This window comes from Equus przewalskii, chromosome 4 (genome assembly GCF_037783145.1).
Source record: "Equus przewalskii isolate Varuska chromosome 4, EquPr2, whole genome shotgun sequence".
NCBI classification, from domain to species: domain Eukaryota; kingdom Metazoa; phylum Chordata; class Mammalia; order Perissodactyla; family Equidae; genus Equus; species Equus przewalskii.
The window spans coordinates 108,497,700-108,506,665 of record NC_091834.1 but is presented as its reverse complement, the minus strand read 5'-3'; the positions used below and the strand labels follow the sequence as shown (position 1 = coordinate 108,506,665).

General features: G+C 37.7%; 1 long non-coding RNA gene across 1 annotated transcript; it reads right to left on the bottom strand.

The window, feature by feature from the left end:
* Positions 1–929: 929 nt before the first annotated feature.
* LOC139082967 (uncharacterized) lies at positions 930–8,035 on the bottom strand. The gene is made up of 2 exons (XR_011539370.1): positions 7,767–8,035; positions 930–1,197 (listed from the first exon to the last, which is right to left on the bottom strand). It is a non-coding gene; the product is annotated as an uncharacterized lncRNA (long non-coding RNA).
* Positions 8,036–8,966: the final 931 nt, after the last annotated feature.

Below are 8,966 nucleotides of genomic sequence, written 5' to 3'. Positions count from 1 at the left end.
CTGCTGCCTGAGAGCCACCCTGAGGCCTCTGTGTGTAGAGAGAGCTGAGGCAGATGGTCCCAGTGCCGAGGATGCGGCTGCATTTGGAGACCATGCTGAGCTGCTCAGCTGAGTGAACAGTGCTCTGAAGAAGCCGTCACAGCTCGGCAGCCTCAGCAGAGGGTGGGAAGAGGTAAGTGGAAATTCTTTCATTTCTCCACTCAGGCTTTAAAGTTGGAAAGGGAGACATTTAGGGGAAATAAAGACACGAGGATCATTAACCTGCCAAATAAACTACTCCAGAGAAATCACATGCTAACATTACACAGACTCAAAAACTGTGAGTACATTTCTGAATGATACATTCCCAGTGGGATATTAATCAGCAAATGTAGCCTTTAAATTATTACAAGAAGGATACTTGTCTGTGTGTAGTGTCTCTGGGGAAACCAACGGAGGTGAAGTGCTGAACGGGAGGAACTCCCGGTCTGACCCAAAGTGGAGATCACGCTCTTCCGTTTTGTAATGACACTGGCTTCCTGGCTGCTTTGGTGAAAATAACCTATTTCCTCTTCTTGTATCCCAAGACCAGGCAGGAACCTTGCTTGTCCTGCCCCCTATTTTATCCCAATACCTGGCACGTAGGAAGCATTTAATATACACTTTTGAAAAGTATTGAATAATAACAGTAAAAGTACATTCACGACATCCTAGAGCCTATAATGATTCAAGTGAAAAGAAAAAAAATAAAACCTGAATCAATACAGTCTAAAGAGAAACAGTATTGTTTACATTGTTGTCACATCCCAGCTGAAAAGAAAGAGCAGCCAACCCACAAAAGCTGAGCCAGAGCCTTAACGTGGTGCTGAGAGAAAGCGGAGAGGGCCCCAGTGAGAGACAGAAACCTGTCAGCCTTATGACAGGGAGAACGGCAAGGCGAACACCAGCAATTGGTCAATGACTTTAAGTTTACTGTGAAATTTTTAAGACATACAAAAGACGTGGTGTGATACAATAAATGCCTGTGTTCCAACACTTCTCAGTCCCAGTGTTGCTGTCGACTTGGCTTCTGCCCGGATTTCCACACCTTTGTAGGGGACCTCCTTTCCCCCATCAACCGTCCATGCAGCCTCTTTGTCTTTGGCATTCTAGGTCTCCTGTGACGTGTCTCAGTGTGGATTTCCCTTCTGTTTATCCTGCTGGGAGTTATTGTGATTCCTAAAGAATAAATAAAGAAAATAAAAAGAAGTGAATAAATTTAGTGGTTCATATCTTTCATCAAGTCTGGTGAATGTTGGCAACATCTCTTCTTGCCCGCCCATGCTCTGTGTATTTTCTTCTGCAGGAAGTCCACTTAGCTCGATGGGACCTTTCTGTTCTGTTCCCATGCTTCTTGACCTCTACTGTCTCCATTTCTCCTTGTGTGCAGTTTTGGGTAGTTGCTTTACATGCAGCTCATAGTTCACTAATTCACTTTTCAGTTCTTTAAAAAATATTATTCAATCATTTTTTGGAACTTCTGGTTCCTTATTTATTGGTTATGCTTTTAAGTTCTATTCTTTAAGGCTTTTGAACATTTTAATCATATATTCTGAAATTGATAATTCTGGTATCTTGAATTTTACTTTTCTAATTCTGGCCTGTTTTGTTTCCTCTGCCTCTCATTCATGGTGTCTTGTTCCCCCATGTATTGGACAGGTTTTGAGAGAAAATTCACATTTGGCTGACTTGACTTGGCAAATCCTCAGACCCCTGGATTGAGAATGCTCTCCTCTAAAAATGAATGGTGCTTCCTCTGCCCGGCACTCAAGATCTGCCAACCTGGAGATCTGCTTTAAGTACCCTGGTGTTGGTGGGAGGTGGTTCGCTCAGTTCTAATCACCCATCTTTTTTGGGCCCAAGGCCTGTTTTCTAATTCAAACATTATTATTGAGAATTATTAAAATCCTCATAACCACACATACCCCCAAGGTAGTAACAGTTTAAAATTTTGCTTAATATTCTGTTATTTTGCTCCCTGTTTATTTTCATCCTCTGGGGCTTTTCCTTACTTCCTTTTGAGTTCACTATTCATTATAAATGACATGTGTGGCAATTTACCCCACATTTCTAATTATTTTGTAGCAGAAAGATATATAGAATATCTGATTTACCGTATTTCCTAACTTATTTAAAGGAATGAAACTATAGTATAGCATATAAGAACATACATTTTGGACTCAGAAAGACCTGGAGTAAGATATTGCCTCTGATTTTCTCTAGCCATGTGACCTTAGACAATTTACTTAACCTCTCTGAGTTTTAATTTTCCTGTGCATTCTAATAGGGCTGCATTAATAAATAAAAGTAATCTGATACATGGAAAAATGACTGGCTCTCACGTAGCATTCAATAAATGATAATTACTATTATTTTAATTATTGAAGTACTTCCAAGGTTATTGTGAGACTGTAGTAAGAATAGAGTAGCCGAAGACTGATAACGTATTTCTCATGCATAATTATGGAGAAACTGGTAGACTAACATGTAAAATAGCAATCCTTTACCAGTCAGCAGCTCACGTGGAGACAGGACTAGGCTGTGTAGACGTGGACTATCAACAATGACTGAGGAAAGATCCCCAAGTTTTGTCACTCTTCACACATGCCCTGTGCTTTCCACCCTCTGACTTTGCCTGAGTCTCTTTGGGTCTAGAATGCCTCCAGATCCCACCTATGCACATTGAAATCTATCCATCCTTCAAGACCCATTTCAAATGTCATAAGAAGTCTTAGTATGTTTGAAATTATTCACAACTATGGAGGCTCCACCTTGCTGCATTCCTAGCAGGCAGCTGTGGACTCAGCCTCTTACTGCAGAGTGGAGTCAGTCTAAAAAGATATTTTGCCTGGAAAACAAGTCTCATAGTTTGGAGACAAACGTCCATGCTCTATGTTAGCATTATCAGGATGGGGCAACATTTCCCAAACTTTGATCACTAGAGTATTATCCTTATGATCTGTACCCTATCTCTATACAACCTATACTACTAGTTACTTAAGATTTTCTTTAAAATTGCACCTCTTTTACTTACATTTATTTAAAAGGGTAACAGGCAATTTTTCTGTATTTTTAAATGTTTCCGTTTTTTTAATTTAAGAAAATGATATCAATGGAAAAGCAGTATATCTTGTTTTTTGTATAAGGTAATTTTAAAAGTAAACATTTAAAAAACCAAATAATGTTGTGAACTTTTAAAATTTAAATAATAAATACAGTAATAAAGTAAATTGATTTATGAAAATGCTTATAGAAAAGTCAGTTCCTCAGTGAGCATGGACCTCAGTCAGTAATAAAGGATACCCACATTTGGCCGACTGGATGAAAAAACAAGACCCATATATATGCTGCATACAAGAGACACACTTCAGATCTAAAGACACTCACAAACTGAAAGTGAAGGGCAAAGAAAAGAAAGCTGGGGTAGCAATACATATATCAAAAAAATAGACTTTAAAACAAAAAATGTAACAAGAGACAAAGAAGGGCACTACATAGTGATGAAGGGAACAATCCAAGAGGATACAACATTTGTAAACGTCTATGCACCCAACACAGGAGCGCCTAAATATATAAAGCAATTATTAACAGACATAAAAGGAGAAATAGACAGTAATACAATAATAGTAGGGGACTTTAACACTTTACTTACACCAATTGATAGATCATCCAAACAGAAGATCAATAAGGAAACATGGCCTTAAATAACACATTTGACCAGATGGACTTAGTAGATATATATAGAACATTCTATCCAAAAACCACAGAATACACATTCTTTTCAAATGCACATAGAACATTCTCCAGAATATATCACATATTAGGCCACAAAACAAGTCTCAATAAATGTAAGAAGACTGAAATAATAGCAAGCATCTTTTCTGACCACAATGGTATGAAACTAGAAATCAACTACAGGAAGAAAATCAGAAAAGACACACATATGTGGAGATTAAATAAAATACTACTGGACAACAATTGGGTCAATGAAGAAATCAAAGGAGAAATAAAAAAATACCTGGAGACAAATGAAAATGAAAATACGACATGCCAAAATCTTTGGGATACAGCAAAAACGGTTGTATGAGGGAAGTTTATAGCAATACAGGCCTACCTCAACAAACAAGAAAAATCTCAAATAAACAATCTAACAGTGCACCTAAAGGAACTGGAAAAAGAAGAACAAACAAAGCCCAAAATCAGTAGAAGGAAGGAAATAATAAAAATAAGAGCAGAAATAAATCAAAGAGACTAAAAAAAATAGGAAAAAAATCAATGAAACCAAGAACTGGGTTCTTTGAAAAGACAAACAAAACTGACAAACCTTTAGTTAGATTCACCAAGAAAAAAAGAGAGAAGGCTCAAATAAATAAAAATCAGAAATGAAAGAGTAGAATTACAACAGACACCTCAGAAATACAAAAGATTATAAGGGAATACTATGAAAAACTATATGGAAACAAATTGGATAATCTAGAATAAAGAGATAAATTCTTAGACTCATACAACCTTCCAAAACTAGATCAAGAAGAAATAAAGAATTTGAATAGACTAATCACCAGTAAGGTGATCAAAACAGTAATCAAAAACCTCCCCAAAAATAAAAGTCCAGGACCAGATGGCTTCCCTGGTAAACTTTACCAAACATTCAAAGAAGACCTAATACCTATCCTTCTCAAACTCTTCCAAAAATTTGAAGAGGAGGAGAAGCTTCCCAACTCATTCTATGAAGCCAACATTACCCTGATACCAAAACCAGACAAGGACAACACAAAAAAATTTTAGGCCAATATCACTGATGAACATTGGTGCAAAAACCCTCAACAAAATATTAGCAAATTGAATATTACAATACATTAAAAAGATCATACATGATGATCAAATGGGATTTATTCCAGGGATGCAGGGATGGTTCAGCATCCGCAATCAATCAATGTGATATACCACGTTAACAAAATGAAAATAAAAATCATATGATCTTCTCAACAGATGCAGAGAAAGCATTTGACAAGATACAGTATCCATTTATGATAAAAACTCTGAATAAAATGGGTATAGAAGGAAAGTACCTTAACATAATAAAGCCCATACATGACTAACCCACAGCTAATATCATTCTCAATGGAGAAAAACTGAAAGCTATCCACCCAGGAACAAGAACCAGACAAGGACACCCACTTTCACCACTGTTATTTAACATTGTATTGGAAGTCTTAGCCAGAGCAATCAGGCAAGAAAAAGAAATAAAAGTGATCCAAATTGGAAAGGAAGATGTGAAACTGTCACTATTTGCCGGTGACATGATTTTATATTTTATAAAACCCTAAAGAATCCACTAAAAAACTTTTACAAATAATAAATGAATATGGTCAAGTTGTGGGATACAAAATCAACATACAAAAATCAGTTGCATTTCTATCGACTAACAATGAAGTAGCAGAAAGGGAAATTAAGAATACAATCCCATTTCCAATTGCAACAAAAAAATAAACTTAACCAAAGAGGTGAAAGATCTGTACACTGAAAATAAAACATTGTTGAAAGAAATTGAAGACAACACAAAGAAATGGAAAGATATTCCATGCTATTGGTTTGGAAAAATTAGCATAGTTAAAATGTTCATACTTCCTAAGGCAATCTACAGATTCAATGCAATCCCTATCAAAGTTCCAACAACATTTTTCAGAGAAATAGAAGAAATATTCCTAAAATTATATGAAACAACATAAGACCCAAAACAGCCAAAGGAATCCTGAGAAAAAAAGAGCAAAGTTGGAGGCATCACACTCCCTGATTTCAAAATATACTACAAAGCCATAGTAACCAAAACAGCATGGTACTGGCACAAAAACAGACACACAGATCAATGGAACAGAATTGAGAGCCAAGAAATAAACCCACACTTCTATAAACAGCTAATTTTTGACAATGGAGCCAAGAAGATACAATGGAGAAAAAAAGTCTCTTCAATAAATGGTGTTGGGAAAACTGGACAGCCACACACAAAACAATGAAAGTAGAACATTATCTTACACAAAAATTAACTCGAAATGGATTTAAGACTTGAATGTAAGACCTGGTAGCATTAAACTTCTAGAAGAAAACATGGGCAGTACGCTCTTTGACATCAGTCTTAGCAGCATATTTTCAAGTACCATGTCTGACCTGGCAAGGGAAACAATAGAAAAAATAAACAAATGGGACTACATCAAACTAAAATCTTCTGCACAGCAAAGGAAATCATCAACAAAATGAAAAGACAACCTAACAGTTGGGAGAAGATATTTGCAAACCATATATCTGATAAGGGGTTGATATCCAAAATATATAAAGAACTCATACATCTCAACAACAACAACAAAAATCTAACAACCCAATTAAAAAATGGGCAAAAGATCTGAACAGACATTTCTCCAAAGAAGATATACAGATGGCCAACAGGCACATGAAAGGATGTTCAGTATCACTAAGTACCAGGGAAATGCAAATCAAAACTACAATGAGATATCACCTCAGTCTGGTCAGAAAGGCTATAATTAACAAGACAGGAAACAATAAGTGTTGGAAAGGATGTAGAGAGAAGGGAACCTTCATACACTGCTGGTGGGAGTGCAAACTGGTGCAGCCACTATGGAAAACAGTATGGAGATTCCTCAAAAAATCGAGAATAGAACTACCATATGATCCAGCTATTCCACTGCTAGGTATTTATCCAAAGAACATGAAAACACAAATGCATAAAGATATATGTACCTCTATGTTCATCACAGCATTATTCACAATAGCCAAGACTTGGAAACAACCTTGGTGCACATCACGGGACAAATGGATAAAGAAGATGTGCTATATATGAACAATGGAGTATTACTCTGCCATAAGAAATGATGAAATTCAGCCATTTGTGACAACATGGATGGACCTTGAGAGCATTATGCTAAATGAAATAAGTCAGAGGGAGAAAGTCAAATACCGTATGATCTCACTCATAAGTAGAAGATAAAAACAATGACAAACAAACAAATAGAAACAGAGATTGGATTGGTGGCTACCAGAGGGGAAAGCGGGGAGAGAGGATGGAAAAGGGGCGATTAGGCACATGTGTGCAGTGATGGATTGTAATTACTCTTTTGGTGGTGAACATGATGTAATCTACACACAAATCAAAATATATAAAGATGTACACCTGAAATTTATATAATGTTATAAACCACTGTTACCTTAATAAAAAGAATTTTTAAAAAAGAAGACGTGGTATGTATATACAATGGAATACTACTCAGCCATAAAAAAGACAAAATCGTCCCATTTTCATCAACATGGATGGAACTTGAGGGTATTATGTTAAGTGAGATAAGCCAGACAGAGAAAGACAAACACAGTATGATTTCACTCATATGTGGAAGATAAGCAAATACATAGACAAAGAGATCAGACTAGTGGTTACCAGAGGGGTAGGGGGTTGGGGGTGGGCATAAGGGGTAAAGGGGCACATTTATATGGTCACTGACAAATAAGAATGTACAACTGAAATTTCACAATGTTATAAGCTATTATGACGTCAATTTAAAAAAAAAAGGTACATTGTTGAGAAGGGGCGGAGCAAAATGGCAGGGTGAGCTGACCTGGGATTCTCTCCCCTCCAAAATACAACAAAGGATTGGAAAAACTGAATTTCAGAGAATAAACCTAATGCCAGCACGTTAGAGACCTACAATACCAAGAAGGCGGAGATCATAAACCCTACTTACGGCCTCGGAGGCGCTGGAACGGTAGGAGAGAACATCGCTCCCTCCCCTAGAGTCTGCGATTGCTGCGGTGCAGGTCAGGAAGGAGCGGGGGAGGGGCCGCGCGACCGGGGGATCATCCAGGACTCCTGCCACTGATTCAGTGGAGACCCACTGACGCGGGGGAAAGCTTCCGTCCGCGGGGACCCTATAAATCAAGGGCCTTGGGAGACCAGAGAACAGAACTGATCTGAACCCAGACCGGCGCATGAGAGTAACAGCCCCTCCCCCCCAGCAAAGCCAGTGGGCGCAGCCATCTTGCCCCAAAGGCGGAGAGCTAACACGCTGCTCTCGACCCCCATCTAGTGGCAACAGGCTGTAACTGCAACTGAATTCTAGCACCATGAGAAAAAACCGCTCCTCTACCATCCAGCAATTTATAAAAGCCCCAGACCAGAAGGAAAACAATAAAAACACAGAATTAAGTCCTGAGGACTTGGAATTAGGTAAACTAAGTGATAATAAATTCAGAGCAGCTATAATCAAAAAACTCAATGAGGTAGAGAGAAAGATAGAGAAACAAGCCGAGTTCTGGAGTTACTTCACAAAAGAGATTGAAATCATAAAGAAGAATCAAACAGGATTACTTGAGATGAATAACACAATGGACCAGATAAAACAGAATACGGATTCCCTGAATGCCCGTGTAGACACCATAGAAGAGCAAATTAACATAATTGAAGATAGACAGGCTGAATGGCTCCAGACAGAGAAAGAAAGAGAGCTAAGAATTAAAAAAAAAATGAGGAAAATCTCCGAGAGATAATGGATTCAATGAGGAGTAAGAACATAAGGATCATAGGAATTCCCGAGAATGTGGAAAAGGAAAATGGAGCAGAAAGTGTGCTTAACGAAATTATTGAAGAGAACTTCCCAAATCTAGGGATTGACGGAGAAATGTGTGTAGAGGAAGGTTTCAGATCTCCTAGATTTGTCAATGTAAAAAGACCTACTGCAAGGCACATAGTAGTAAAATTGGCAAAAAGGAAAGATAAGGAAAGAATACTCAGGGAAGTAAGAGAAAAAAGAGAATAACCTATAAAGGAGCCCTATCAGACTGTCAGCGGATTTCTCTACAGAAACCTTACAAGCTAGGAGAGAATGGAGTGACATAGTCAAAGCTTTAAAAGATAAAAATCTTCAGCCAAGAATACTCTATCCAGC